Genomic DNA, 5,478 nt, shown 5'->3' on the forward strand with positions numbered 1-5,478 from the left:
ACAGCATCTCAGAACTATCAAAACCATTTAAGTAGTACCTTCAGAACATGCTCCACATTGGAGACCCTGGAATGACATCCAGTGGTTGTCCCCCATCCCGTGTACTGACATGGTAAGGATGCTGGTGCAGCTCCTCCCCTTCTCTTCCTCCTTCCCTCAGATACAGGAAGAGGAAAAAAAGATTAGAAACAGTTTTCTCATCCTCCACCCATAAGTGGTGGACCACTTATGCTTGCATACTTGTAACTATGTAAACAGCATCAAAAAGAAATCTGTTATATAAATACATTAATTATTAATTACTGATTAATAATACTTGATAAGTAAATACATACATAAGAATCCAGGACTCATGGGGGCACCAAGAGTATGAGCACCAGCAGCCTGGAAGTTAGTAAGATCTGCCAGTCTCCGCACCTCATGTCCACAGCCAAGCAGACCAAGAAGCTCACGCATGGGCTGTGCCATGGTGGAGAACCACATGAGGAGTGACCCAGCGCTGGGAACCTGATGTGTCTGCTTACAATGAATAGAGTGAAGCCAGCCCAGCCTTGTCTGTGTTCCCCCTTCCTTCCACACCACCTGGATGGACTCCCAGGGACCCAGCTCGCTGTCCATGGTGCTGACGCAGTGGGTGCTCATCCTGTGTCTCCTTCTCTGTAAATCTGCCTTTCAAATGAAAATAAATCTTCAGAATCTGTGGAGTACAACTGGCTCTTCTTTGTGTGTTTACTCAGGATTTGATCGCAACTGGAAGCTCAAATAAGGAGATCTTTGCTAATGGTTTTGTGTGTGTATATATATACATACACATATATATACACACACATATATGTATATATATATATCTGTCCACATTATATGTATATATCTGTCCATTCTACTGAGCTTGGAAACTTTTCCTCAACCTTAAATCCAGAGTGGGATACACTGCTATTTGGGACATCCATGTTCCACATGGGGTGAGCCCTGTTCTTCCTCTTCTAATCCAGTTTTTACTAATCAACCTGGGAAGGGAGCAGGAAATGGCCCTAGGACTTGGGTTCCTGCCACCCACATGGGAAGTCGTCCTGTCTCCAACCTGATACAGGCATGGCTGTAGCAAGCACTTAGGAAGTAGCCAGCAGATGGAAAAGTGATGTTGCTCTTTGCTGTCTTGCACTTGATTTGAAATAAATAATTTTAATATATTTTACCAGAAGGATTTTTTTATTGTTGGAAAGGCAGATCAGAATTACAGAGAGAAGGAGAGAGGGAAAGATCTTTTATCTCCTGGTTCACTCCTCAAGCAGCTGCAGTGGTCAGAGTCAAACGGATTCAAAGTCAGGGGCCAGAAGCTTCTTCCAGGTTCCCCACACAGATGCAGGGTCCCAAACACTTGGGCCATCCTTGGCTGCTTTCCCAGGCCACAAGCAGGGAGCTTGATGGGAAGTGTAGCAGATAGGACATGAACCAGTGCCCATATGGGATGCTTGCACTTGCAAGATGAGGATTTAGCCATGGAGTCATTGCCCTTAATGTTTTAATGTGGCAAAAGTAATGTGAACAACAGCAGAGGCTTTTTTTTTTTTTATCAGAGGGTGGCTGATATGGACCAGTGCTGCACAAGGCAAGAATATCTCCCCCACAAGGACCCATGAGGCCTGTGCCAGGCAGGGAGGTGACCCCAGGGAGCTGAGTCCTCAGGTACAAGCAGCCTGGGTGTGCTGGGGCTGATCTGCCACACAACCCACACTCCAGCTAATTGCACAGTAACAACACTTTTTGAAAAGACCCTGGGCTCACTGCACACAGACCATAGGCAGGCTTCCTCCATCCCAGATCCCCAGTGCCCTAGGTTCCTGAAGAGAAGACTCACTTTCTTTTTTTCTTCTTTGTGCACAGAGCTGCGGGTTGAGGAGGGTGTGAGAGAGAGTCCTCCAGTTTCAGTCCCATTCCACAATGTGCCTTGTTTGGAAATGGGGACTTAAAGACAACAAGGTGGGATGGGACAGAAAGCCAGGAATGTGGAAAGAGCCAGTGATTGCCCTCCTTGTGCACAGCAACAAAGCTGCAGAAGGACATGGCGAGAGTTGCCATCCCCACGCCAGGATCTCTGTGTCCTGGTACCTTGATCTTCACTTCACTTCACTGAATGTTTGGGTCCCCTCAACCGTCTCCACTGAAGTTCTGTAATATAAAGGTCTGGACCTTTGGGTATGATGAGGCTCAGATGAAGCTGGAGTACAGGGCAGCTCCTATGATGGGATTAAAGTTAAAAAAAAGAAAGAGAGGCAAGGCCAGCATTGTGGTGTACCTGTTACCACTACCACCTACAATACCAACTTCCCTTATCCAGATGCTGGTCCCAGCGCTGCAGCTCTGCTCCTGGTCCAGCTCCCTGCTAATGTGCCTGAGGAGGAAAATGACCCAGTGTTGGGCTCCTGCCACTCATCAGGGAGACCCAGACGAAGTTCCAAGCTCCTGGCTTCAGCCCTGCCCAGCCCCAATAGCAGTTATGGCCATCTAGTGAGTGAGCCAGGGAATGGAAGACCTCTGTCTGTCTCTCTATTTTACCATATCTTTCTCTGTAATATTGCCTTTCAAATAAGCAAATAATTATTTGAAGAAAATAAAGAAAAGATAGAACCCCTGGGTATGTACTGAGTGAGGTGATAGCAGGAGGTTGGCCATTTAAAACCAGGACTGGGCCCTCTGCAGAAGCCACATTTGCCAGCACCTTGAACTTGTGCCTCCAGCATCCAGAGCTGTGGTGTAAGCCCCAAGTTTATGCTGTTTTGCTCTGGTGGCCCAAGCTGACTGATACACCCCTCAAAACCAAATTCCAGGAAACTTCCCTGTTTCAGTATCAGATGTAGCTATGTGAGAATTCTGGTCAGGGTATGTGTTCACTAAAGTAACAGATAATTCTTGAGTGCCTCTGTGCCAGGCCTGGTCCTGCTGAACCACAGCTGACCAGATGGCTGTACCCCTGATGCTGCTGCTACAAAAAAGAAAAAAAAAAAAAAACAGAGAAATGGCAATGTAACTAGGAGGGTGTTCCTGTCATCTACTTTTGGGTATGCATGGGGCCACTTTTGGCAACCTTCTCCCAACCCAGAGGGAACAGCAAGGAACTGCAGAACAGTGTCATGGGACTCAGCACTGGTATAGTAAAACACAGTACTGGGTAGACCCAGGACAGTGCCAGCAGGTGACACTCCTGGACTGTGCTGGTGACATATGAAGTCATGTGGCACAATGGATCAGACACAGATGCCAGCTGGACACCGCTTTGGCTGCCTGCAGGGCTCCACACTGTGAGCACACCATACCAGCAGGCAGCACACAGTGGATACACTGTGTTCCTTTGCCAAGTTGCATTGGTCTCAGCCGTGTGACCTCCAGTGAAGTCTGGCACTGTGGCACTCGTGCCCAAGGGCAACATGGGCCATGGGCCAGAGGCCTATAGGGAAGGATAGGCCCTTTCAGACACTTGCCCAATTCACTTAAAACTTGTGTTTTTGAAGAAAAATCTGAGCTACTAGCACCTTTCAGGAAGCAAGAGTGACAAGGCACACATCATGGACTTGCAACAAACCCTGGCCTAGGGCTCTATCTGGCTTTGAAATAGGCAGAGGCTGAGAGTTTCTGGAGAGATGGCTACTTACCAAGAGTATGACAACTAACAGTGTAAACACATTGAACAGAAGCAAATACAAAGAATTTTCAGGAACCATGACCTCACAAAGGAACAAAATCAGATGCTAGAATGTGTCAGGGTGGCCGAGCAGTCTAAGGCACCAGATACAAACCAGGTGCTAGAAAGCAATTACCAAGGGTCAGGTTCAGTGACTCAGTGGCTAAAAAACTCACTTTGAATTCATCCAAATCCCTATCTGAGTGCCAGTTTGCGCCCCAATTGCTCCACTTCCCACCAAGTTCCCTGCTTGTAGCCTAGGGAAGCAGTAGAGGATGGCCCAAAGCATTGGGACCCTGCACCAGTGTGGGAGACCTGGAAGAAGCTCCTGGCTTCGGGTCAGATCTGCCCAGCACTGACTGTTATGGCCACTTGGGGAGTGAAACTATGGATGGAAGAAATTTCTCTGTCTCGCCTTCTCTCTGTAAGTCTGCCTTTCAAAAAAACACACTCACACAACCAGGAAAAGAAACCAATCACCTATGAACTGACATTTCCAAATGCTCAGAAGAAACGGCTGTTATAAGCAAATTCAATAAATTTCCATAAATTTTTTGATCTCATCTTTAATTTCTTCTCTGACCCATTGTTCGTTTAATAGCATATTGTTCAATTTCCAAGAGTGCCTATACTTCCTAGGGAGTTTTGAGTTGTTGATTTCCAGTTTCATCCCATGGTGGTCTGAGAGGGTACATGGTATGATACTAATGTTTTGGAAGTTGTTTAGATTCGCTTTATGTCCTATCATGTGGTCGATTCTGGAGAAGGTGCCATGCACCGCTGAGAAGAAGGTATAGTCTGTGGCCTTAGGATAAAAAGTTCTATATATGTCTACTAAGTCCAGTTGTTCTATTGTTTGTGTGAGCTCTGTTGTTTCTTTGTTGAGTTTTTGTTTCGTAGACCGGTCCATTGTTGTTAGAGGTGTGTTGAGATCGCCTACAAGAATTGTGCGGGTGTCTATGTCTTCCCTTAAGTCTGTAAGTAATTGCTTTACGTAAGTAGGTGCATTAAGATTCGGTGCATAAACATTAATGATGGTGATTGCTTCTTGATGGATCATTCCTTTCACCAGTATAAAATGGCCTTCCCTGTCTCTTTTGATGTTAGTTAGAATGAAATCTATCTCGTCTGAAGTTAGGATAGCTATCCCAGCTTTTTTTTCTCGTCTATTGGCGTGAAATATCTTTTTCCATCCCTTCACTTTCAGTTTCTTTGCATCCTTTCTGGTTAGATGCGTTTCTTGTAGGCAACAGATGGTTGGGTCTTGTTTGATGATCCATTCTATTAATCTCTGTCTTTTGATTGGTGAATTTAGACCATTTGTGTTGAGAGTTAAAATTGAGAGGTTGCAATTTTGCCCTGCCATGTGATTGTGTTGTGTGTGTGTTGTTGCCTATGTAATTGTCTTGTTGGTGCGGCCTTTAGTTTGGAGACCTTCTTATTTGCCAACTTTGTTTGTGATTTGTCTCCTTTTTGTCCGGGACTAGCGCATTTCTAAGGAGACTTTGCAGAGCTGGTTTTGTGTAGACATATTCTTCTAGTTTTTCTTTGCTATTGAAGTATCTGATTTCGTTCTCATATACAAATGAGATCTTTGCTGGGTAGATTATTTTTGGTTGACAGTTGTTTTGTTTCAGGACTTGGAAGATCTTTGTCCATTCTCTCCTTGCTTGTAGGGTCTCTTCGGAGAAGTCAGCAGTGATTCTGATGGGTTTTCCCCTGTATGTGATCTTTTCTCTACTTCGTACTTGTCTCAGGATTCCTTCTTTGTCTTCATTGGAGTAGAACTTGAGCACCGT

This window comes from Ochotona curzoniae, unplaced genomic scaffold (genome assembly GCF_017591425.1).
Source record: "Ochotona curzoniae isolate NIBS_2020 unplaced genomic scaffold, NIBS_Ocur_1.0 contig_4368, whole genome shotgun sequence".
In the NCBI taxonomy this organism is placed as follows: domain Eukaryota; kingdom Metazoa; phylum Chordata; class Mammalia; order Lagomorpha; family Ochotonidae; genus Ochotona; species Ochotona curzoniae.